This window comes from Somniosus microcephalus, chromosome 7, assembly GCF_052327205.1.
Source record: "Somniosus microcephalus isolate GS21.2 chromosome 7, FLI_Smic_1.0, whole genome shotgun sequence".
Taxonomy (NCBI): domain Eukaryota; kingdom Metazoa; phylum Chordata; class Chondrichthyes; order Squaliformes; family Somniosidae; genus Somniosus; species Somniosus microcephalus.
Window position 1 is genome coordinate 70,881,524 of NC_140993.1, and position 27,830 is coordinate 70,909,353.

Genomic DNA, 27,830 nt, shown 5'->3' on the forward strand with positions numbered 1-27,830 from the left:
GGCGGATATGGCATCCAGCGGTAAGTTGGGGGGGCGTCACCCAATATTACAACCGGGGTACTGCACACGGCGATGACGTCATCGCCGGTGGCACCGTTAACCTCCCGCTGGATTTCGCAGGAGGCGTTAGCGGCGCCGCGCCCAGGCTCTAGTTGATTTGCGCCCTGTTAGGGCGCTAACGGGAGGTGCAAATCAACCGATTTAGCCCCCTTGATATTTAGTGTGACATTCTAACTACCTTAAAATTGCATCCAAATTAATTTCTTTGGTTAATTATGGTGCTTGATTTCTCTGTCTCCAAGCAAAATTGCATATAACCCAAAATGCTTCACATCCAATGTATTATCATAGAATCATCGAATGATACAGTACCGAAGAAGGCTATTTGGCCCATCATGCCTGTAGGCATTGCTGTAGCCAATTTGTGCAGAGCAAAATCATCTTAACGGCAATGCGATTAATAACCATTTAAACTGTTTTTTGTGATATTGGTTGAGGGAGGAATGTTGACCAGGACACTAGGAGATCTTTGACATCTTCCATGTCATGAGATCTTTCATGTCTTCCTGAACAGACAGATGGGGCCTCGCGTTAGTGTTTCATCAGAAGGTACACTCTCAATACTGCACTTAAGTGTTAGCCTAGATTATGTGCTGAAGTCCTAGAGTGGACTTGAAACCGCCCCCCCCCAAACAATAGCTTGCATTTATATAGCGCCTTTAATTTGTTAACATTTCTGTGAAGCGCCATCGGACATTTTATCAGACAAAATTTGACACCAAGCCACGTGGGAGATATTAGGACGGTGACCGGTCAAAGGTATTTTTTAAGAGAGGTCTTCTAGGAGGAGAGCGAGGCAGAGAAGTTTAGTGAGGGACTTCCAGAGCTTGGGGCCTAGATAGCTGAAGGCACAGCTGCCAATGATGAGGCGAAGGAAATTGGGGATTCATGAGGCTAGTATAGGAGGAATGCAGAGTTCTCGGAAGGTTGTAGGGGTGGAGGAGGTTATAGCGATAGAGAGGAGTGAGGCCATGAAGGGATTTGAACACAAGGATAGTATTTTAAAATTTGAGGCATTGCTGGACCAGGAGCCAGTGTAGGTCATGTGAGGACGTGGATAATCAGCGCTTTGACTCTAGCAAAAGTGCAACCAACTGACTCAAGCTGGTATGTCCTTCCTTGTTGAAAAATGTTTTAAGTGTATTAGAGTTCTGTCGATAAAACAGCAGCAAAACTGAAGTCAATGAAAATCAGAGGGAAAACACTCCAATGACTGTAGTCGTACCTGGCACAAAGTTGTGGTTGTTGGAGGCCAATCATCCCAGCTCCAAGACATCCCTACAGGAGTTCCTCAAGGCAGTGCTCTAAGCCCGACTATCTTCAGTTGCTTCATCAATGAACTTCCTTCTGTCCTGGGGTGTGTACTATCTACAGGATGCACTGCAGCAACTCACTAAAGTTTCTTCAGTAGTGCCTCTCAAACCCACGATCTCCGCCACTTCATCCTGACTTGGACTCGTATCGCTGTTCCTTCATTGCTGGGTTAAAATTCTGGAACTCCCTCCCCAACAGCACTGTGGGAGCACCTTCATCACATGGACTGCAGTGATTCAAGAAGGAAGCCCAGCCCAACCTTCTGCAGGTTAACACGATGTGCTGCTGACGGAACAGGGATACGTAGGCTTGCTCTTTGATTCCCAATATGGCGCAGGTCCAGTCGCAGATTATGCCTCCCTTAACGTTGGATTCTAGGCTAAATTTCCCTCCTAGTGTTTATAGCATGGGTTACTTTGGGAATAGGCCACCTATCTGGCTCATCAGCTGGTACAGACAGACCCAAGCATTTACTTTCGAATAAAATGGAGTGAGAGTGGGAGTAACCTTTTTTAAAAATAGAAACCTTCCTCCAGCTACCTTCTTGATAGCCTCTCTCCTGTATTACCTGCCTTCTGTGTTATATATTGTAGCACACAAAACACATACGTCCTGTTGTTAATTGTAACTTTAATATGTTTTGTTAGAAGCAGAAAAGTAATTAAATTGTCAGTGAGGGATGGAGAATGCAATGGAGGTTGTAAACCTGGCAAAATATGCCAATGGGGCCAAAAGCAGTTCAACTGTGTTCATTTTATAGCTGCAAGTATTTCATTTAATTTAAGTTCTATTCGGATAGCATTTGTAGTAAGTTTGGCACAAAACCTTGAGGGAGCCCAAATATGCTGTCATTGAAAAAAGTAATTGCTCGCAGGATTGGCAGTAACTGTTGTGTCAGTGTGTTGATAGAGACACTGAAGACAGGAGTTGGTTTCATAGGTGTTTACTAAACAAAGTCTGGAGGGGAACTAACTGATACAACACAATATACAGGCTTATATAGCCCGAGTGGCCATTACCGGCATTACAGTACACATGGGGCTCTTAAAGGCACGTACACTACAATTCCTCCCCTTTTAGCCAACCAGTACATAATATTTTAAGTAATTATTAATTACATGTTACAAGAAAAATAATCTACACATTGCTGCAGTTAATTAATTATAAGTCAGTCTCTCTGGAGGCTTCCTGACTCGGTCCGGATAACGCCTCGGTGGTGTAGTAGTTTCTGGCGGTGTAGTAGGTTCTTTTGGCAAGGCTGATTCGGCTTGAATGCCAGTGTCGGGTTCATCGGGTTCCAGTATCACCGGATCGGAGGTAGATATGGGTATCTCTACTTCATCGTTAGGCGTAGAGTTGTGGTGTAGGTTGTCCCTTTTCGGATGACTCTATGATTTGGTCAGCATGGCGCCTTATTATGCTTTCTCCGATGTCCACGGTATACATCAGCGGTCCTAGTCGTGTGCAGATAGTTCCAGGCTGCCATTTCTCGGTACGGTAGTCCCGGGCCAAAACTTGTTGACCTATCTGGAAGGTTCTAGTTGGCCTTTCATTCATGCCTTGAAATTGCCGGTTCTCCACGTCCCTTCTGATGTTGGGCTTGATCAAATCCAGCCGGCATCTTAGGCTTCTATTGAAGAACATCATGGCGGGAGTTTGGTTTGTAACCACGTGTGTTGCATTCCTGTATGCGAACAAGAAGTTATCCACCTTGTGCTGAAGTTTTATGTCTTCATTACCCATGGCCTTTATGGCCTTCTTGAAGGTCTGGACAAACCTTTCAGCCAATCCATTGGTGGCGGGATGGTATGGGGCGGACGTGTAGTGCTTAACCCCATTGTTTTTTAAGAACTTCCTGAATTCTTCGGACACAAATTGCGGTCCATTATCAGAACAGATCTGTTCCGGCAGCCCATTCCTGGCAAATATGGTCCTTAATACTGTGATGGTTTTTTCCGTGGTGGTGGAGGACATCTTTATTACCTCCGGCCACTTGGAGTGTGCATCAACCGCGATTAAGAACATTGAGTCCATAAATGGACCAGCAAAGTCGATGTGTACCCTTTGCCAGGGAGATGAGGGCCACTCCCATGGATGTAGAGGGGCTTGGGGTGGAGCGTTTTGGACCTTCTGGCATCCTAGGCAGCTCTTGGTCATTTCTTCGATGTCTCCATCGATACCTGGCCACTATACAAACGCCCTGGCTAGGTTCTTCATTTTCACTCCACCCAGATGCCCCTCGTGAAGCTCCTTTAGAACTTTATCCTGGAGTTTGGGTGGAATCACCACTCTGGATCCACATATCAAGGTTCCTCGGCACACTGACAGCTGTTCTCTTCTTTGCGTGAATGCTGGCAACAGTGGTTCGCCATGTGCTGGCCATCCCTTCACTGTTAAATCGTAGACTCGTGAGAGAGTCGGGTCATTTCTAGTTTCCCTTTCAATGGCAGAATTTGTTACTGGTAGACATTCGACTATGGTAGAGTGGAAAATTTCCACTGGGTCTACGGTAGGTGCTTCTTCTACCGTTGGCAACGGTAGGCGTGATAACCCGTCAGCATTCCCATGCTGTTTTGATCCTTTGTATTCTATGTTGTATTGGTGTGCCCCTAGAAAAAGGGACCACCTCTGTAGCCTTTGCGCTGTCATAATGGGAACACCCTTTTTAGGGTTGAATATGGAGATGAGGGGTTGATGGTCAGTCAACAAGGTAAATTTTTGTCCGTGTAGGTAATGGTTGAATTTCTTCACTCCCCATACCAGGCTGAGTGCTTCCCTGTCGATCTGGGCATAGTTACGCTCAGCTGAGTTCAATGAGCGTGACGCAAAAGCTATCGGCCGTTCCGAGCCATCAGGGAATTTATGCGATAATACTGCTCCTACGCCGTAAGGGGATGCATCGCACGCCAGTCTGATTGGCAGTGATGGGTTGTAATGAGCCAAAACTTCTTTGGACGTGATTAAGTCTTTGCATTTATGGAAGGCGCGTTTACAGTCTTCGCTCCATTTCCAAATTACTCCTGTTTGTAGAAGTTCATTAAGAGGGTGTAGAAGAGTTGATAAGTTCGGTAAAAATTTATGATAGTAATTTATTAATCCCAGGAACGACCTTAATTGTGAAACATTTTCAGGTGCTGGGGCTTTTATGACCGCTTCAATTTTTTCAGGTGACTTATGCAACCCTTCCTTATTAATTATGTGGCCACAATATGATACTTGATTTTGGAAAAATTCACACTTGGGGCGATTTGCTCGTAGGCCCCGTTCTCTCAGCCTAGTGAGCACCTGCTCCAAATTGGCAAGGTGCTCATTGTCATTTTCTCCTGTTGCAAGGATGTCGTCTAGGTAGCATTGAGTCCCCGGAATCCCTTGGAGGACTTGCTCCATAGCTCTTTGCCAGATAGCTGGAGCGGATGCTACTCCGAAAAGCAGTCGATTGTACTGGTACAGACCTTTGTGTACCAAGTCAATTTTGGTGAAACGTTTCCCTCCGGATAGTGAGGCGAAAATATCTTCTATCCTTGGAAGAGGATACTGTATCGTGTGAAGGACCGGGTTTACAGTCACCTTGAAGTCTCCACAGATGCGAATTTTTCTCTGTTCTTCAGATGTATCATTATTCAATTCAATGCTTTCTTCATGACTGGAACGATGGGTGTTGCCCACTCGCTCCAATCTATTTTAGATAATACGCCTGCCTTTTCCAAATTCTCCAGCTCTGCCTCGACTGGTGGACGAATTGCGTATGGCACCGGTCTTGCCTTAAAAAACTTGGGAATTGCTGCATCTTCCACTTTTATTGAGGCGGTGATGCCTTTCAAGGTTCCTAGTTTCTCTTGAAACACTTCTTTGGCGTTGGCCAAGATGTCTTTTAATCGTTCAGATATGACGTCATCATCGTTTTTTTTCTTACTGGTCACCGTCAGTGCCTGAATGGAGTGCCAGTCTAAACGTATTTTCCTGATCCATTCACGTCCCAACAGCGGTGGACCACCATCTTGTAGAATGTATAAATACAACTTCTGTATTTCCTTGCCGTTGTACACAACAGGCACCCTTATTTTTCCTTTGGGGTATACTTTCTGCCCCGTATATGTTTTCAAGATAATGGATGTGTCTTTTAAAGGTATATGTGGAAATAGCCGCTCGTAATCCCGTCGATTTATGACGGTCAGAGCTGATCCTGTATCTAGCTCCATTTTAACTGGGGACCCTGCTATCGTGAGGGTAACCCAAATGGTCTGGTAATCATCTTTGGCAATTACATTATGTAATTTGAGACAGCTTAGTCTCTTGTTTTCGGAGTCGCTATCGCTCTTCTGGTCTTCGGAGCTACTGTCCGTCATCATTTGTACCTTTCTGTACTTTTCTTTACTGATTTTTTTTTTCCCGTCTGTGGATTTTTTTTTGTCCAGATCGGCATACCCGTGCAATGTGTCCAATCTTTCCGCATTGCCTGCATGCTTTGTCCTTGAACCAGCAGCCCCTCTGGTCATGGGTGGATCTGCCGCAGCGATAACATCTCTCGAAACCCTGTGTCATTTCATGGGTGCCGAAGTCCTGTGTCTTTTGTTGTATCTCTGCAGCTCCTCTTGCGGCTGCTTCGTATGATACAGCCATACTGAAAGCCTTGTCCAGTGTTAAATCTTTTTCAGAAAGCAGCCTTTTCTGTGTTCCTTCACTTAAGAGACCGCAGACGAATTTGTCTCGAAGATAATCTGCTAGTCCTGCCCCGAATTGATAGCTTTCTTAATTCGGTGAGGTAATCAGCGTTACTTTCATTCTTGTGTTGATTTCTCTTGAAGAATTTGAATCGTTCCGCTATCAGCAGCGGTGTTGGGTTTAAGTGCTCCTGTAGGGTATCAACAATTTCTTTAAAATTCTTGTCCTTTGGTTTGGCTGGAGTGATTAAATTTCGTAACAGCCCGTATGTCTTTGTGCCCATTAGATTTAGCAGTACTGAAGCTTTTTTTCATCTTCTATTCCATTTGCGGTGCAATATACCTCCACTCTTTCCACATATGTGGTCCAATCCCATCCTCGTCGCCACTGTTGTGTCTGTGTGTGTTGATAGAGACACTGAAGACAGGAGTTGGTTTCATAGGTGTTTACTAAACAAAGCCTGGAGGGGAACTAACTGATACAACACAATATACAGGCTTATATAGCCCGAGTGGCCATTACCGGCATTACAGTACACATGGGGCTCTTAAAGGCACATACACTACAGTAACCAACATGTCTTTATAATATAAATTGAGAAATTGAAACCTTGATCTTGTATGTGCTTCAGAGGGTTGTGAACAATGTTCTCTGTAAGCTGCGCTTTGATCTGCACGGCGTGTTTCTTTTAATGTGCGGTCCCTTTAAATTTCTGCGCATGTGCGGTATTTACAATGGAAAAAGCTGGTGAGCGGCCTGTGCGGGACCTTTCCCATTATTGCACGGCCGCGCAGCTTAGAGTGAGCATTGGTTGTGAATCTTTGGAATTCTCTACCCCAGAGGGCTATGGATGCTCAGTCGAGTATATTTACGACTAAGATCGATAGATTTTTGGGCACTAAAGGAATCCAGGGTAATGGGGATGGGGCAGGAAAGTGGAGTTGATGTAAAAATTCAGCCATGATGGCTGACTCAAGATGCCGTATGGCCTACTCCTGCTCTTATTTCTTATGTTCTCGTGAACTATTGTCCAACCTGCCTTCAACTACAGGTACTGCCATTGGAATCAGAAATTGAGGCAATCTTTCCATTGTCTGAGTAGAGTCTTTTGCCAGCACCTTGTACTTCCAGGGATGAGGGATTACAGTTACTTGGATAGACTGGAAAAGCTGAGATTGTTTCCCTTGGATCAGAGAAGGCTAAGGGGAGATTTGATAATTGTTTAAAATCATGAAGGGTTTAGATAGAGTAAATAAAGAGAAAATGTTTCCAGTGGCTGAAGTGTTGATGACCAGAGGGCACAGATTTAAAGTGATTGGCAAAAGAACCAGAGGCGACGTGGAAAAAAACATTTTTACGCTAATAGTTAGGATTTGGAATGCACTGCTTGATAGGGTGGTGGGAACAGATTCAATAGTAGTATTCAAAAGGGAATTGTATAAATACTTGAAGGAGAAAAAAATGACAGGAATATGGAGAAAGAGCCGGGGAGTGGGATTAACTAGATGGCTCTGTGAAAGAGCTGGTGCAGACTAGATGGGCCAAATGGCCTCCGTCTGTACTGTACTAGTCTATGATTCTACCTCCTCCTTCTCCCCTGTTCTCCGAACCACTTCCTTCCTTTGCAGATGTTACAGGATGTGCAGGTGCCCAGAATATCTTGGCCCAGACAACTTCCAGATCACTAACCCCATGTCTATGTTTTGATTCAGTAGTTAAGCCTTTGATATGTGAGCATCGTGACACTAATTTACTGCTATCATCTGGTTTGCATGAAAATGATACTACCTCTGTACAGCTAGAGATAATAAAGATTCAATGACAAGTGACATTATTGGTATGATTCATTTTAATTGTCCAGCGTTGTCTACTTGGTTCATTTGGCAGCAATACCCCTTGCGTCAGAATGTTGTGGGTTGAGGGGACACTCCAGGATTCAAGAACATTATCTGGTCTAACAATCCACTGCAATAACGAGGGAGCTCAGTATTGTCAGAGGGGACATTAAGTGAAGCACGCCTCGTCTGCCTGTTCGGGTGAATATTAAAGATCGCATGGCACTATTGGAAGAAGAGCAGGGAGGTCTGGTGTCCTGGGCAACATTCCTTTCTCAATCAACAAAAAAGATAAATCTTACTGCTGTCTGTGAGATCTTGCAAAATGATGGCTGTGTTTGCCTGTACAAGTCACTGCACTTCAAAAAGACTTCATTGAGCAACAATTTGAGATGCAATAAGGTCTTCCAACAACAACTTGCATTTATATAGCGCCTTTAAAGTAGTAAAACGTGGTTGACTGGACCGTTGTTAAACAGAATTTGACACCGAGCCACATAAGGAGATATTGGGATAAGTGACCAAAAGCTAGGTCAGAGGCAGGTTTTAGGGAGTGTGTTAAAGGAAGAGAGGTGGAGCGGTTTAGGGAGGGAATTCCAGAGAATTAGGATCTAGGCAGCTGAAGGCACAGCTGCCAATGCTGGAGTGAAGAAAATCGGGAATTCGCAAGAGCCCAGAATTGGAGGAGCTCAGAGATCTCGGAGAGGGTTGTAGGCAGAGATCCCGCTAAGGTGTGCGCGTGACCGCGCACTGCTCTGAGGTCCCACACGGGCTTTTATATTGTTGATACTGTGAATGCTCAAAAATTTGAATGGACTGCGCATTGAGGGAGGCAGGCCCTGCAGGAGGCAGTGCAGCTTATGGGGGAACATTGGTTGTAGGACTGGAGGAGGTTAGAGATGGGGAGGGGTGAGGCTATGGAGAGATTTGAAAACCAGGATGAGAATTTTTAAATCGAGATGTTGTTGGACCAAGGGACTAAATGTAGGTCGGCGTGCACAGGGATGTTGGATGAATGGGACCTGGTTGTGAGTTAGGATGCAGGCAGCAGAGTTTTGGATGAGCTGGGAGACTGGCCAGGAGAGCTTTTGAATAGTCGAGTTTGGTGGTAACAAAGGCATGGTTGAGGGTTTCAGCAGCAGATGATCTGAGGCAAAGGTGGAGATGTTACGGAGGTGGAAATAGGCGGTCTTCGTGATGGCGCAGATACGTGGTCAGAAGCTCATCTGTGGGTCAAATATGACACCAAGGTTGCGAACGGTATGGTTCAGCCTCAGACAGTGGCCAGGGAGAATGATGGAGTCAGTGGCTAGGGAACAGATTAACAGTTTGTAGCAGGAAACGAAGTCAGTGACTTCGGTCTTCCCAATATGTAATTGGAGGAAATGTATTCTCGTCCAAAACTAGATGTCTGACAAGCAGAGTGACCAATCAGAAGCAGTGGAGGGGTCTAGAGAGATGGTGGTGAGGTAGCGATGGGTGTCGTCAGCTGGTGTCATACCTAGCACAAAGGAAGATGTGGTTGTTGGAGGCCAATCATCTCAGACCCAGTATATCGCTGCAGGAATTCCTCAGGATCCTAGGGCCAACTATCTTCACCTGCTTCATGTTTACCTTTCCTCCATCATAAGATCAGAAGTGGGGCTGTTCGCTGATGATTGCAGAGTGTTCAGCTCCATTTGCAATTACTCCGATAAGAACACAGTTAATGCCTCGGGTGGAAATTGTAATGTCAATAGTAGTTCAGAAACCAATGAAAGGGAAGAGCGTAGAGTAACGATCAGAAATTGTGCTTTAGGCACTACATGTAGAGGGAAAACTAAAAGATGTAAAGTGATTAAACCAAGTGAGAGAAATAAGAAACAAGTGAGAAAAACATTGGAGCCGAAGGACAGGCAAGGGTATGTGGCCCAAATAAGTGTTCTTTACACACACGCACAAAGTATAAGGAATAAATTGAATGACCTGCATGCGCAAATTCAAATTGGAGGGTATGACATGGTAGCCATTACTGAGACATGGATGCAAGATGGTCAGGACTGGGAACTAAATATACCAGGTTATAAGGTCTACAGGAAAGATAGAGAAAATGGCAGAGGGGGAGGAGTAGCCTTCGTGATTAAGGATGAAATCACTTCAATGATGAGAGAGGATATAACGAGAGGTAAGCAGGCAGTGGAGACTTCATGGGTAGAATTAAGAAATAGGAAAGGATTTAAGACTGTAGTGGGAGTTGTGTATAGGCCCCCTGGTAGCAGCTGTGAAGTGCTAGATTGTATAAATGCAGAAATTAGACAAGCGTGTAGTAAAGGCATAGTGGTTTTAATGGGGGATTTTTACTTTCATATAGATTGGGATAAGTAGACTAGCATCTGTCAGAAAGGTAGTGAATTTCTTGTGTCCCTGAGAGAGATTTCTACAACAATATGTCCTAGAGGCAACAAGGGGGCCTGCTATATTTAGATTTAGTAATGAACCAGATTTAATTAACACCCTAACTGCGTGAACATTTATCCAATAGCGATCATAACATGATCAAGTTCAATGTAGCATTTGAAAGGGAGAAATACGAAACAGCTACTAGATTTGGGTATAGCCGACTTCAAAGGGATGAGACAGAGACTGTCCACAGTTAACTGGGCAAATCTGTTAATGGGTAAAACAACAGAAGATCAGTGGAAGATGTTCAAAAAAGAATTTAAGGTGATACAGAACCAGTTTATACCCCTGAGGGGAAGAGCTCTACTTACCAAAAACAAACCAGCCATGGACAACTAAAGAGGTAAGGGACAGTATAAAACTAAAAGAAAAAACATACAAAAATACAAAAAATAGCACAGATCCTGGCGAATGGGAAAGATACAAAGAACAGCAAAGGGCCACAAAACAGATAGCAAGAGCTACGAAAAGGGAGTATGAAAGGAAACTTGCAAGGTATATCAAAATCAACACTTTTTTTTACAATTATATTTGGAAAGAGGGTACACAGGAGCAATATTGACCTTAAAAACTGACGTGGTGATATCAATGATAAAGAAATGGCAGACATGTTGAATAATTACTTTGTGTCAGTGTTTACAGTAGAGGAAGAGAAAGCATGCCAGAAATCCAAGGAAACTAAATTAGGGACAGGGACTCAATAAAATTAATGTAAGTAAAATAACAGTAATGAAGAAAATAATGGCACTAAAGAGTGACAAATCCCCAGGACCAGATGGTTTCCATCCCAGAGTTTTAAAGGAAGTAGGTGAGCACATTGCAGATGCCCTAACTATAATCTTCCAAAGTTCTCTCGATTCAGGAACCATTCCTTTAGATTGGAAAATTGCGCTATTTAAGAATGGAAAATTGCACTATTTAAGAATAATGAGAGAAGGAAACCAGGAAATTATAGACTAGTTAGCCTAACATCTGTTGTCGGAAAATTGCTAGAGTCTATAATTAAGGATAGGGTGACTGAAATCCTCGAATTTTCAGTTGTTCAGAGAGAGGTGGTGGGGGGTGGGTACAGAAAATAGGAAGGATATATTTGCCTTGGAGGGAGTGCAGCATAGGTTTACCAGAATGATACCTGGACTTCAAGGGTTACGTTACGAGAGAATACACAAATTAGGGTTGCATTCCCTAGAATTTAGACTGTTAAGGGGTGATCTGATCAACGTTTTCAAAATATTAAGGGGAACCGATAGGGTCGATAGAGAGAGAACATAAATAGGAGCCAGGAGTAGGCCATTTGGCACTTCGAGCCTGCTCCGCCACTCAATAAGATCATGGCTGATCATCTACCTCATCTCCACTTTCCTGCACTATCCCCCTATCCCTTGATTCCCTTAATATTAAAAAATGTATTGATCTCTGTCTTGAATATACTCAACGACTGAGCCTCCACAGCCCTCTGGGGTAGAGAATTCCAAAGATTCACCAGCCTCTGAGTAAAGAAGTTTCTTCTCATCTCAGTCCTAAATGGCCGACCCCTTATTCTGAGACTGTGACGCCTGGTTCTAGACTCCCCAGCCAGGGGAGACATCCTCCCTGCATCTATCCTGTTAAGTCCTGTTTCAATGAGATCACCTCTCATTCTTCTAAACTCTAGAGGATATAGGTCCAGTCTACTCAATCTCTCCTCAGGATCATCCCCCCCATCCCAGGAACCAGTCTGGTGAACCTTTATTGCAGTCCCTCTATGGCAAGTATATCCTTTCTTAGGTAAGGAGACCAAAACTGTACACAATACTCCAGGTGTGGTCTCACCAGGGCCCTATATAATTGCAGTAAGATGTCTTTTACTCTTATACTTAAATCCTCTTGTAATAAAGGCCAACTTACCATTTGCTTTCCTAATTGCTTGCTGTGCCTGCATGTTAACATTCAGCGATTCGTGTACAAGGACACCCAGGTCCCTCTGAACACCAACATTTCCCAACCTTTCACCATTTAAAAAATACTCTGCTTTTCTATTTTTCCTACCAAAGTGGATAACTTCACATTTCTCCCCATTATATTCCATTTACCATGTTCTTGCCCACTCACTTAGCCTGCCTATATCCCCTTGAAGCCTCCTTGTATCCTCCTCACAACTTACATTCCCACCTAGCTTTGTATCATCAGCAAAAATTGGATATACAGGTAGACTATCCTTTATCCAAAAACCTCGGGACCAGCCGAGTTTCGGATAAAGGAGAATTTCGGATTTCGGAAGGTGGGTCGGCGGGGGGTCGTGCGCACGACTTACGCTGACGCTCAGCGTAAGTCAGTCGGGGCCGGCGGGGTACGCGGGGGGGGGTTGTCGGGGCTGGCGGGGTCCGCGGTTGTCGGGGCTGGCGGGGTCGGCGGTTGTCGGGGTTGGGGGGGTCGGCGGTTGGCGGGGTCGGCGGTTGGCGGGGTCGGCGGGGGGTCGTGTGCACGACTTACCCTTTATCCGAACTTCCGCAACCGGAACCCTCTAAAAACCGAAGGTTTTTTCGTTCAGCGTAAGTCGTACGCATGACTTACGCTGAACGAAAAAACCTTCGGTTTTTAGAGGGTTTCGGTTTTCGGAAGTCCGGATAAAGGGTAGTCTACCTGTATTACATTTGGTTCCCTCCTCCAAATCATTGATGTAGATTGTGAATAGCTGAGGCCCAAGCACTGATCCTTGCGGTACCCAACTAGTTATAGCCTGCCAACCCGAAAATGACCCGTTTATTCCTACCCTCTGTTTTCTGTCTGTTAACCAATCCTCAATCCATGCTAGTACATTACCCCCAATCCCATGAGCTCTAATTTTGTTTAATAACCTCTTGTGTGGCACCTTATCGAATGCCTTCTGAGAATCCAAATACACCACATCCACTGGTTCCCCCTTATTTATTCTACTAGTTACAACCTTAAAAACCTTTAACACATTTGTCAAACACGATTTTCCTTTCATAAATTCGTGTTGACTCTACCCAATCCTATTATTATTTTCTAAGTGCCCTGTTACCAAGTCGCTGTTAATATTTTCTTGCATTTTCCCTACTACTGATGTCAGGCTGACTGGTCTGTAGTGCCCCATTTTCTCTCTCCCTCCTTTTTTAAATAATGGGGTTACATTTGCCACCTTCCAATCTGCAGGAAGCGTTCTAGAATCTATGGAATTTTGGAAAATGACAACCAATGCATCCACTATCTCTATAGCCACCTCTTTCAAACCCCTCGGATGTAGGCCATCAGGTCCAGCGGATTTATCGGCTTTCAGTCCCATTAATTTCTCCAGTACTATTTTTTTTCTAATACTAATTTCTTTCAGTTCCTCATTCTTGCTAGCGCCCTGGTTCTCTACTATTTCCAGGAAAGCAGGCACAAAGTATTTGTTTAATTTCTCTGCCTTTTCCTTATTCCCCATTATAATTTCTCCTGTCTCAGCCTGTAAGGGACCCACATTTACTTTCGCTAATCTTTTCCTTTTTACATACCTATAGAAGCTTTTACAGTCTTTTTATATCTCTCGCTAGTTTACTCTCCTATTGTATTTTCCTTTTCTTTATCAATTTCTTGATCCTCCTTTGCCGAATTCTAAAAATCCTCTCAATCCTCAGGCTTACTCTTTTTTTGGCAACATTATAAGCCTCTTCCTTTGATCTAATACTATCTTTAACTTCTCTTGTTAGCCACAGTTGGAACACACTTCCTATGGGGTTTTTGTGCCTTAAATGAATGCATATTTGTTGTAAATTATGTATTAATTTTTTTTAATGCTAGCCATTGCTTGTCTACCCCCATACCTTTTAATGCAGTTTCCCAATCTACCTTAGCCAACTCGCCCCTCATACCTACTTAGTTTGCTTTGTTTAGATTTAAGACCCTAGTTTCAGATTTAACTAAATCACTTTCAAACTCAATATAAATTCCACAGAAACTATTTCCACTGGTTGGGGATTCTTGGACTAGGGGGCATAGCCTAAAAATTAGAGCCAGACCTTTCAGGAGTGAAATTAGGAAACACTTCTACACACAAAGGGTGGTAGAAGTTTGGAACTCTCTTCCGCAAACAACAATTGATGCTAGATCAATTAATTTTAAATCGGAGATTGATAGCTTTCTGTTAACCAAAGCTATTTAGGGATGTGGCCCAAAGGCAGTATATGGAGTTAAGTCGCAGATCAGCCATGATCTCATTGAATGGTGGAGCTGGCTCGAGGGGCTGAATGACCTACTCCAGTTCCGATGTTCCTGCATGAAGCTAGACCTGGACAACATCCAAGCTTGGGCTGATAAGTGGCAAGTAACTTTCATGCCACACATGCCAGGCAATGACCATCTCCAACACAAGAGAGCCTAACCACCACCTCATGACATTCAATGCCATTAACATCGCTGAGGCCTCCAACATCCGGGGGGGGGGGGGGGGGGGGGGTCACCATTGAGCCAAAGCTCAACTGGACCAGCCACACACATGCTGTGGCTACTAAAGCTGGTCAGTGACTGAGTATTCTGCAGTGAGTGAATCACCTACTGACTTTCCAAGGCCTCTGCATCATCCACAAGGCACAATTTAGGAGTGTGATGGAATAGTTTCCATTGCTTGGATGGGTGCAGCTGCAGCAATATGGAGATTTTTTTTTAACACATGCAAACCACACGCTTAAACGTTGTACCAATACATTACTGTGTGATAATTTATCATCTCAAATTCCTACAACCACTACCACCAGTGACAGATCTGTAACCACCCCATGTGTTATAAAGTTCAAAATATTCTCCAGACACAACCAAAGTTGGGAAGAACAAAAACCTACAATTGTAATTATAAATCTTTTATTTTGAGTGGATATATGAAGAATTGACAACTGCAATTTATTGAATCCCTAACAATACTGCATCAGGCAGGAAAAAACACATTTTGAAAGTCATTGAAAAGAAAAGAAAGACTTGGATTTATATAGCGCCTTTCACAACCACCGGACACCATCCAGGAACAAAGCAGTCTTGCTTGATCAGCAGCCCAGTTGCCACCAACGCATCGTGGCTGCAGAGGGTACTTATCTATTGGATGCACTGCAGCAACTCACCAAGCCCCCCTCAAAGCAGCGACCACCACCACTTAGAAGGACAAGGGCAGCAAGTGCATGGGAACACCATCACCTCCGGCTTCTCCTCCAAGTCACGCAGCAGCTGCTTGGATATATATCGCCATTCTTTCATTGTCGCTGGATCAAGATCCTGGAACACTCTACCTAACAGTATTGTGGGAGTACCTTCACCACGCAGACTGTAACGGTTCAAGAAGGCGGCTCGCCACTACCTTCTCGTGGGCAACTAGGGATGAGCAATAAATGCTGGCTTTGCCAGCGATGCCCACATCCCGAGAATGAATAAAGAAATTGTTTTAAATAAATCTAAGCCTTTCTCAAGTGTTTGGCTTGTGCTTTTCCACTTGTGAACTCCCAGAAAATACAAAAAAAATGATCTTTGGAAACTGCAAAAAAATTCAGCACTTCAAGGGTTAAGTTATTCTGGAGACCAACATCCATCTTCCCTTTGCAGTCATTTATAATGGAAGTTTTCAGGTCATCTTTGCACTGCAGTTGCTATTTTTAGAATGCAATTTTCTCTGTCTGTCTTTCTTCCCTCACCCCCCCCCCCCCCTCCACTTGAGTGCTTTGTGTAATACACCAAAGCTTCTCTGCAGTGGCTGAGCTTGCCTTAACTAGTTGAGCACTGAAATCCTGTGATACGTCTTTCGGATGAGACGTTAAACCGAGGCCCCGTCTGCGCTCTCAAGTGGATGTAAAAAACCCCATGGCACTATTTTGAAGAGCAGGGGAGTTATCCCCAGTGTCCTGGCCAATATTTCTCCCTCAATCAACATAACAAAAACAGATTATCAGGTCATTATCACATTGCTGTTTGTGGGAGCTTGCTGTGCGCAAATTGGCTGCCGCATTTCCTACATTACAACAGTGACTGCACTCCAAAAGTACTTCATTGGCTGTAAAGCGCTTCGAGACATCCGGTGGTTGTGAAAGACGCTATATAAATCCAAGTCTTTCTTTTCTTTTTAATGACTTTCAAAATGTGTTTTTTCCTGCCTGATACAGTATTGTTAGGGATTCAATAAATTGCAGTTGTCAATTCTTCATATATCCACTCAAAATAAAAGATTTATAATTACAATTGTAGGTTTTTGTTCTTCCCAACTTTGGTTGTGTCTGGAGAATATTTTGAACTTTATAACACATGGGGTGGTTACAGATCTGTCACTGGTGGTAGTCGTTGGAGGAATTTGAGATGATAAATTAATATTATCTCACAGTAATGTATTGGTACAACGTTTAAGCATGTGGTTTGCATGTGTTAAAAAAAATCTCCGTATTGTTGCTAATGTGCTAAATGAGGCCAGAGATGGCGCTTTGTGATTTACAGAAATTGTGTTTTGGGCAAATTCTAAATGTGTATTTATTTGTCTGTATGACAGAACTGTAAATGAGCTGCTTTGTCCTTATTTTGACATTCAGTGACGTGTGGGGAGTTTTCCCCAGACTATTAGAAATTCTGCCTGGAGTCTTCTGCTCTCTGCTAGGCTCGAACAAAGCTGCTGAATTCAGACTCTCCCTGCTGATGTTTGTTGTTGCTGAATAACTTTGAAATCTAGTTTCACTTCATAGATGGTGTAGGATACTGTTAATTTACACAGGATTTGGATTAATTTGATTGATTGTCACTTGGTTAATTCTTTGTAAGGGAATATGTTGCTCTTTTAAATTTAGATCTGATTTATATTTGATTTACTTATCCTGTGAAGAAATGGTTAATCAGACTGCCCTGAAGCCTACTAATGTTATACTACTGATTTTCCTTTATTGTAGTAATGTAACAACTTATATATTTATAAAGCGCCTTTAACGTAATAAAACGTCCCAACGTCACAGGAGTGTTATCAAAATAACAACAAAAATTTGACACCGAGCCATATAAGGAGATGTTAGGACAGGTGACCAAAAGCTTGGTCGAAGAGGTAGGTTTTAAGGAGAGTCTTAAAGGAGGAAAGTGAAGCAGAAAGGCGGAGAGATTTAGGGAGGAAATTCCAGAGCTCGGAACCTAGGCAACAGAAGGCACGTCCACCAATGGTGGAGCATTTAAAATTGGGGATGTTCAAAAGTCCAGAATAAGTGTAGTCCAGAGTTCTAAGGGGATTATAGAGCTGGAGGAGGTTAGAGATGAGGAGAGGCGAGTCCATGGAGGGATATGAAAACAAGGATGAGAATTTTAAAATCAAGGCATTGCTTAACTGGGAGCCAATGTAGGTCAGCAAGCACAGGGGAGATGGGTCAGCTGGACTTGGTATGAGTTAGCACACGGGCGACAGAGTTTTGGATGACGTCAAGTTTATGGAGGGTAGAACTAGGGAGGCTGGCCAGGAGTGCATTGGAATAGTCAATGAATAACCTTTAACCTTTATACAAAAGCAAAATACTGTGGATGCTGGAAATCTGGGAATAAAAATAGGAAATGCTGGAAATACTCAGCAGGTCAGGCAGCATCTGTGGAGAGAGAAAAATAGAGTTAACGTTTCAGGTCGATGACCTTTCATCAGAACTGGAAAAAGTTAGAGGTGTAACAGATTTTAAGCAGGGGCAGGGAAAGGGGGGAGTTTTGTGTCCTCTGCACATTTTGAAATTGTGCCCTGTACACCCAAGTCCAAGTCATTAATATATATCAAGAAAAGTAACAGTGCTAGTACCGACCCCTGGGGAACACCACTGTGTACCTTCCTCCAGTCCGAAAACAACCGTTCACCACTACTCTGTTTCCTGTCACTTAACAAATTTCGTATCCATGCTGCCACTCTCCCTTTTATTCCAACTTTACTGGCAAGCCTATTATGTAACATTTTATCAAACTCCTTTGGGAAGTCCATGTACATCATGTCAACCGCATTGCCCTCATCAACCCTCTCCGTTACCTCATCAAAAAACTCAATCAAGTTAGTTAAACACGATTTGCCTTTAACAAATCTGTGCTGGTTTTCCGTAACGAATCCACACTTGTCCAAGTGATCTGTTAACTTTGTCCCTGATTATCGTTTCTAAAAGCTTCCCCACTACCGAGGTTAAACTGACTGGCCTGTAGTTGCTGGGTTTATCTTTACACCCTTTTTTGAACAATGGTGTAATATTTGCAATTCTGTAGTCCTCTGGCACCACCCCCGTATCTAAGGAGGATTGGAAGATTATGGCCAGTTTCCTCCTCCCCTCAACACCCTAGGATGCATCCCATCCGGTCCTGGTGACTTATCAACTTTAAGTACAGACAGCCTTTCGAGTACCTCCTCTTTATCAATTTTTACCTCATCCAGTATCTCCACTACCACCTCCTTTTGCTATGACTTTGGCAGCATCTTCTTGGTGAAGACAGATGCAAAGTACTCATTTAGTACCATAGCCATGCCCTCTGCCGTCATGCGTAGGTCTCCTTTTTGGTCCCTAATCGGCCCCACCCCTCCTCTTGCTACCCGTTTACTATTTATATGCCTATCGAAGACTTTTGAATTCCCTTTTATGTTAGTCAAGGACCAGTAATCCACAGTGCACCAGTAACATACAAACCAATGGAATGAATGTACTTTCATTTTTATAACACCTTATCAGTCCTTTAGCATTTGGTAAAAATCTTCACAGCTAATAAATTATTATGCAAACTTATGAAGGGAAGGATGAGAAAAGATCATCTAGCCCATCAAACTCGATGCATCCAGTCAGTCAGTGACGCAACCTTGTAAAATGTTCACACACCCACTAACCACATTATCTCCTATGAGAAGCCATGTTTTAAGCTGATCTTTGAAAGTGGTCAATCCTGCTATTTCCATTCTGGTAGAATGGGATAGTAGTAATTGTACTGGACTAGCAAACTAAATGTTGTCAGTTCAAATTGCACCATGGCAAGCTGTGAAATTGAATTCAAATAAATGGTACCAGAAAAGATGATCATGAAAGCTGTCGGATTATTGTGAACCCAACTGCTTCACTAATGCCCTTCAAGGAAGGGTACCTGCCACCCTTACCTGGTCTGGCCTACAAGTGACTCCAATCCCACACTATGTGGTTGACTCTTAATGCCCTCTTAAGTGGCCTAGCAAGCCACTCTTGTAAAACAACCACATTCTTAGCCTGGTTCTTCACACAACAATATAAGCAGCTCTGTGCAGTCTCCAAAATATTTTTTTTTATAAAGTTTCTAAACATGTAATTTGAGTATTGTCATCTCCCACTCAACAGCTACCTGATTTGCCTTGCATTGTAATGAAGAAAATGTATTTATTTCCAACTTTAAAATAGTATAAAAACAGGCTGCTATCTAGCCAAACCTGTGTGATACTAATATCTCGAAGCGTAATGCAGATGTTCCAGTATGATTCCAACCATAACCCCGTAATCTCCCTTCCATGTAACTCAGTGAATGAAGTGGGGCGAGGGAGTTATTCTGAACATAATTGGGGAGTAGACATTGCCATCTGCGTAAATTGGACTCTCACTAGAGAGAGAAATTGTAGGTTGTTGTCCTTGGCAGCACTTTTGCATTTCCTGATGACCAGTTATGGAATAACACTAGAAGTTTGGGAGCAAGTTGCTTACTTGGAGTTGAGAGGCAGCATAGTTGGTGGATCTAAAAAAAAAAAAAATGGAGAAACTGGAAGCTATTTAAAAAAAAAAAAACTTTATTTTTAAATAACCTCCTTTCCTAATGTCAAAGTTTCCTTGACTGGTTTTCATTTGGACAGTGCTGAATGATCATGTAAACCGAATGGAGGAGGTGGTTTAGTGAAGGAACAGTGTATTTTTTGAAAGGTTGATTTCAGGGCCATTGAAGTTTGAGGATCACAAAGATAGTGCACATTCTGTGTAACCGTGAATTTTTCAGTGGGGTTAGTTCTCCTGAATATCTGACTTTTCAATACTAATGTATAAAGATTCTAGCTATCTCAGCTTCCATGTAGAGTCAATAATGAAGAGTCAGCAATTTGAAATTGTCAGAGTAAGGAGAGGGTTAGAAGATTCCTTTATGCAGTGGGTTGTTGGGGCAGGAATGCTTTGTCACAGGTAACGGTTGAGGCAAAGATCTTTGCATCTTTTAAAGGAAAATTATATAAATATTTGAAGCAGAGGCAGATGAGGCTGTAGGGAGAGAGCAGGGCAGTGTGGTTAATTTTGGATTGCACTAGCAAGGAGTAAGTGTAGACACAATGGGCCAAATGGTGGCCTCCTGTAATGGACCAAATAGTGGTCTCGTGCTGAAAACTTCTATGGTCACCAAACTTGCTGTTCTGTGTAGATTTGCAAGCTGCACCTAATTTGTGTTGAGGCAAAAATATAGGAGAATATCATGAACTGAGTGCAGAGCATAAAGGTATGCAACGACAGATCTAGGGCTGAATTCTATTCCGAAGCAAACTTCTGCAGTATCACTGCACATCTACAAAACTACTGGAAGTTTTGTCCCCTTAACTTTCAGTTGTTCCCTCTGTGTGGTTTGGAACTATGAGAAACACAAGAGAGTCAGTTTGTGTTTGTAAAGAATGACATTGACTTATTATTGCAGCTCACTACCTGAGTTACAGCTTGCCCTTCTTTCATGAAAGTAGGCCAAAAGTACTGTTAATTACATGCAGCTTGCGGTCTAAAAAAGTTTCCATTCCAAGTTTTTCTCTGCAGTTATTCTTCGTCCTTGAATTAAATGTTTGGAGACCTGTGCTCTCTCTTTCTCCTCGTCCTGCTGCCATTCCTTTGCTAAAGGGTGGGCAGACACCTGTGCTTCAGGTCTGGATACTTCTGATTCTACTTGCACCCCCCTCCCCTTAGGTTATGTCTGATCAATGTATCCCATTCCTCCTCTTCCATTTAAAAACTTGGAGTTGGGCGATAGAGGAAGTTATTGTGAACCTACGACCTACTTCTCCTTGGGATACTGTGTTAGTAAAGCCTCATTCCAGGATTTGGGTACATAATCAAGGCTGACACTTTAATGATGTACTGAGGTTGTGATGCAAGTGTCATCTTTCAGAAGTGATGCTGAACCATTATTCCATCTTGCTTGGTCCCCATTTACTTTGAGCCACAATTCAATTAAACAAATATGACTTATGTTGACAATTTGCAACTTAGCCAGATGAATAGGCTTCATTTGGTATTGAGATCCAAGATGGGGTGGTTGTGGCATGGATGGTGTCGGAAGCTTGTTACAGAAATGATAGTTGTCCCTGTGAACTGTTTACCAGTTGTGGCTATAGTTAGAAGAGAACATTTATATACCACATTTAAAACCGGAAGGTTCTGCTGTGAATGACATGACTATAATCAATTATAAAGCTCAGGTTTAAAAAAAAAAAAAAATAGCATGACCTTCTTCTACTTCCCTCAGTTACTCAATATGCAGTTTGACAATAGATACAACAGATGCCCATTTCCTCTTATTATGGTATCTCAATGCGTCGCTAGAATTTCAATAAGGTGGCCATGAGTAATCTTCATACTATACGATAGCAAAATACTGCGGATGCTGGAAATCCGAAATAACAACAGAAAACACTGGGAAAAACTCAGCAGGCCAGGCAACATCTGTGGAGAGAGAAACAGAGTCGACGTTTCGGGTCAAAACCCTTCTACAGAACTGAGAAAAAAAGGCAGGAAATGAAACAGATTAAAAGGCAGTTTGGGGGCTGGGAAATGGGGGAGGGGATGAAAGAAGAGACATTAAGAGATATTCAAGGTGAGACGAGATAGTAATAGGAAAAGTAAAGAAACAAACAATGGCTCTAGATGAAGTGTGAAATATGCTGGCAGATTGAAAGACAGCTGCCATGTGGGAGAGAAAAAAATGGAAAAGGCACAAACCAAAAGTGTGGATTTAAAAATATAATAGGGGCCGAGGTTATGATCTGAAATTGTTGAACTCGATATTGAGTCCGGAAAGCTGTAAAGTGCCTAATGAGGTGCTGTTCCTCGAGTTTACGCTGAGCTTCCGTGGAACAATGCAAGAGGCCGCAGACGGTGAGGTCTGAGTGGGAATGGAGTGGTGAATTGAAATGACAGGCGACTGGAAGCTCGGGGTCACCCTTACGGACTGAACGGAGGTGTTCCGCAAAGCGGTCACCCAATCTGCATTTGGTCTCCCCAATGTAGAGGAGACCACATCGTGAGCAGCGAATACAGTATACTAGATTGCAAGAAGTACAAGTAAATCGCTGTTTCACCTGGAAGGGGTGTTTGGGGCCCTGGACAGTGGGAAGGGGGGAGGTATATGGGCAGGTGTTGCATCTCCTGCGCTTGCACGGGAAGGTGCCGGGTGAAGGAGAAGGGGTGCTGAGGGTGATAGAGGAGTGGACTAGGGTGCCTGGGAGGGAGCGGTCCCTACGGAATGCTGAAAGGGGAGGGGACGATGCATTTGGTGGTGGGATCACGTTGGAGGTGGTGGAAATGGCGGAGGATGATCCGTTGAATGTGGAGGCTGGTGGGGTGAAAGGTGAGGACAAGGGGAACCCTATCGTGGTTCCGGGAGGGAGGGGCAGGGGTGAGGGCAGAAGTGCGGGAGATAGAACGGACCCGGTCGAGGGCCGTGTCAACCACGGTAGAGGGGAATCCTCGGTTGAGGAAAAAGGAAGACATGTCGGAAGCACTGGTGTGGAAGGTGGCATCGTTGGAGCAGATGCGGTGGAGACGGAGAAACTGGGAGAATGGAATAGAGTCCTTACAGGAGGCGGGGTGGGAGGAAGTGTAGTCCAGGTAGCTGTGGGAGTCAGTGGGCTTGTAGTGAATGTTGGTCAATAACCTATCCCCATGGCCACTTGAACTGTAAGATACCCAGCTGCACAATTATAGATTTTGACCGTCTAAACTTGGTTGTTGTCTGGAGAGAGAACGAGAACTCTTGAGCTTAACACTAGGATGAAATATGGGTGATTGCAAGGTAGTCATTGGTCATGGTGGAAATATTTTTAAATAACTAAATGAAAGTATCATATGAGATGTATATTGCAAAATGAAGCACATTGACTTGTGTTAATTGAGTCTATCCCCAACCCTGTCAACAGCATTGACCCGATATGCTAAAACCTAGAGACATCAACATCTGTTGCTTAACTTTTACCCAGTTTACAGCATTTACTTGGTGCTTTGGATAATTCCTATGTGACAGATTACATCTTGCTCTATTCCTATTTTTGCCCAGCTGCCATAATAGATTGCCCATTGTGAGTCTCCTATTAATAGGACAAGTGATTAGTTATCGCTCCTAACAACTCAAAGAATAGGGCTTTTGTGCCTCCGGTACTTTTATGCAAAATTGTAGTGCATGAGCAGGAAATCGTGTTACGCTCACAAGTGAGTAACCTCATTCAGATATTGGGCAGCACCAAATCCCTTGCCTTGGCTGTTAAGTTCTCGTCATGGCACAGATTACATGGATTGTTGGCCCGATTGGGTGTGTTAGTGCATTGAAACTTTGCGAAGATAAATACTATTTTGAAAAGTGAAATTAGTTGCATTCTCAACCCAGTTAGTTATTGGGCCCAGTTAGAAGTGAGAGTGCTACCACTTGAGCCATGGCTGACACCTTGGGTGGTAGCTATGAAGAAAGATTGAAAATTGAGTTTGCCTTAACTGGAACAGAGAAGATTAGGGGAATCTAATACATATTTTCAAAGTTATGAATGATTGAGAGGGTAAACCGTGAAAGATTGTTCCCATTGATTGGAAGTCTAGGAGATGGGGACATGATCTTAAAATCAGAGCAAGGCCATTCAGGAGAGAAGTATGGAACTCTCTCCCACAAAAAGCAGTAGATACTAGCTCAATTAATAATTTTAAATCTGTGATCAATAGATTTTTGCTAGCTTAAGGGTACAGTATTAAGGGATATGGAGCCAAGGCGGGTAAATAGAGTTAGGATACAGATCAGCCATTATATAATTGAATGGCTGAACAGGCTCGAGGGGCTTAATAGCCTACTCCTATTATATGTTCCTATGTTATGTGAGGCTCTTCGAAATGTGTGAGGCACAAGACCTAAATGCAAGTGTTTTCTTTTTCCTTCAACATTCAGCTTAACTTTCTTAACCCTATGTTCTGCATATAACTTTTTCCAGAGCAGATGCTTTGGGGTGTGGGGGGGGGGGGGGAGTGGATTATGATATGCAAATGAAGTGGTATAATGTGCTTGGGATATTTTATGCTAAATTCACAGTACAGTTGATTGGTTTTGCTTCCATAAATCCAAGGCATTGCTGAATCTATAAACCAAGTCTTTGGATTGCATCTTGGTATAATAAGACTGACTCAAAGCACAGATCTGGCTATTCTGTAAATTACTGGAATTACCTTGACTTTTACAGAAATACACAGTATTATTTACTGGTCACATTTAAAAAGATATAATATGATAAAATCTTCAAAGACTTGCAGTTATATATCTCCCAAAATCTCTCAGCACTTTTCCTGCAATGAATTACTTTGGAATGTAGTTACTATTAAGTGGGTAAATACGGCAGCCATTTTGTGCACAGCACAAGGTAATGAATATGTGTTTAGTGGTGGTGGTTGAAAGAGCGATGCTCGCCAGGAGAACTTTGTACATTTTGGAATAGTGCCATAAGATCTTTAACGTCTACTTAAATCACAATAACTGATTTGATTTAAAGGCATCTCTGACTTGTTTGAATGTTGTGGGTTTGAAGTTTTGATTGCTGGTGGGGAGGGCTGGAATTTTTTTTCCCAGCTACAATTATGTACATGGAAGCTGGTCTAGCAAAACATGATGTAGATACCCTGAGCTCTGCTGTGCTTTTCTTCCCTAGAATGTCTTGGCCCTCTCTCCCTTGATACCATGACCCACTTCTATGTCCAGGGCTCGTCTCAGTTTCTCCTCTTCCACTCACATACTTATGTTGGTGTGAATTTCCGATTGATGTGACTGTTAATTTGTCGATCAATGTAGTAGACTGTACTTGTTCATTGTTCTTGTTGGTCCTGGTCCCTGTTGCTGTGGTTTGGATACCCCTCTCATAACTCATGCAGAATAAAATAGGATGATTGATAGTGTGCATATATGGAAGTGAAAATTTCTTGCTTGTAAGCCATAAAACCCTTCGATTTCTTTTCTCTAAACTGAAACTAGGTCATCCTCAGCCCTTCTCTTGCTAAATGCAGACAATGGCTTGCAGTAGCAGGGAGAGGAGTGTTATTATGCTGTAGGGGGTGTGTTGTACATGGCCTGGACTTCCTGGTATCTCTCTCTTTGTGTGTGGTATGTTATTTATGGGATATCTATAATGTTCTGTTTCAATCTGATTGTTTTATGCATGAGGAATAATAGCTGCACTACCTTTCCTTTGCTTTCTCAGCCTGTGCCTTGTGCTGCTATTGATCCACTGATATGATTTGAAATGCAAATTAATGCAAATTTGTTTCCAAACCTCTAAATTTAGTACGATAGCAAAATACTGCAGATGTTGGAAATTTGAAATAACAACAGAAAATGCTGGAAAAACTCAGCAGGTCAGGCAACATCCGTGGAGAGAAATTTGAGTTGACGTTTCGGGTTGGACCCTTCTTCAAAACTGGAAAGGAAAGAAACTAGATCGAAGGCAGGGCTGCGATCAGACAAAAGAATAAAAGAAACAAAAGAAGTAAAAGAGATTAGAAGCTGGATGAGATGGTAATAGGCTGGGATTAGGTGTAAAGTGTACTGGCAGGGCAAAAGATAGCTGCCAGGTGTAAGAGAGAAACAAAAGGAAAGGGGGGCGGGGGGGAAAAGGAGTGGAACAATTACAAGAGAAAATGAAATGGGGGCCGAGCTTATGATCTGAAATTGTTGAACTCGATATTGAGTCCGGAAGGCTGCAGACTGCCTAATCGGAAGATGAGGTGCTGTTCCTCGAGTTTACGTTGAGCTTCCGTGGAACAATACAAGAGGCCAAGGACGGTGAGGTCCGAGTGGGAATGGAGCGGTGAATTAAAATGACAGGCGACCGGAAGCTCGGGGTCACCCTTACGGACTGAGCGGAGGTGTTCCGCAAAGCGGTCACCCAATCTGCGTTTGGTCTCCCCAATGTAGAGGAGACCGCATCGTGAGCAGCGAATACAGTATACTAGATTGCGAGAAGTACAAGTAAATCGCTGTTTCACCTGGAAGGGGTGTTTGGGGCCCTGGACAGTGGGAAGGGGGGAGGTATAGGGGCAGGTGTTACATCTCCTCCGCTTGCACGGGAAGGTGCCAGGCGAAGGGGAAGAGCTGTTTGGGGTGATAGAGGAGTGGACTAGGGTGTCTCGGAGGGAGCGGTCCCTGCGGAATGCTGAAAGGGGAGGGGAGGGGACGATGCGTTTGGTGGTGGGATCACTTTGGAGGTAGCGGAAATGCCGGAGGATGATCCGTTGAATGTGGAGGCTGGTGGGGTGAAAGGTGAGGACAAGGGGAACCCTATCGTGGTTCCGGGAGGGAGGGGCAGGGGTGAGGGCAGAAGTGCGGGAGATAGAACTGACACGGTCGAGGGCAGCGTCAACCACGGTAGAGGGGAATCCTCGGTTGCGGAAAAAGGAAGACATGTCTGAAGCACTGGTGTGGAAGATGGCGTCGTCGGAGCAGATACGGCGGAGGCGGAGAAACTGGGAGAATGGAATAGAGTCCTTACAGGAAGCGGTGTGGGAGGAAGTGTAATCCAGGTAGCTGTGGGATCCTTTGTAGCAAGCAGTGAACAGCAGGGGTAATGTAGGTTTTTCGGTATAAAGACGGCCAGTTAAATCTTAAGCAGCAGCTTAATAAAGATGGTTTTTACATTAATACGGGAGAACAGGGAGAGTGGTACTGAAGCAAAGCCTGTGACCAAGGAGCACTAGTCTGCCTGTTAAATTTGCAGCATGCTGAAGATCCTTATTGAATTTGTTGCAAGGCCAGTAGGATAGCAGCAACATATTTCTTGAAGCATATCTGTGATTCACAAAAGGTTGGGTCCTGTGCCTGTGAAAGTCACAGATTTAGTCTGTTACATTGATGTGGCATCAGCAGCGGGTGTCATAAAAAGCGGCATCAAAATTGGAAATAAACAAAGGAGAGAACTTGGATTTATATAGCGCCTTTCATGTGCTCAAGATGTCCTAAACTGCTTCACAGCCAATGAATTACCTTTTGAAGTGCAGTCACTGTTATGTAGGCAAATGCAGCAACCAGTTTGAGAACAGCATGGTCCTATAAACAGCAATAAGATAAATGACCAGTTAAATGCACAACACGTCTATCAGTAAACAAAAAGCGAAACAACATATTAAGATATCAGGTGGAGACCCTTCATCAGAACTCTGACCGATTATCTTCATTCAAAATATCCTTTTTCTATTTGTAGATGCTGATGAACATGCTATATGGGGGGGGGGATAAATTTGCATCCTCAGGATGTCCCAGAGAGCTTTACAAACCAGGAATTACTTTTGAAGTGCATTCTCTGTTGAT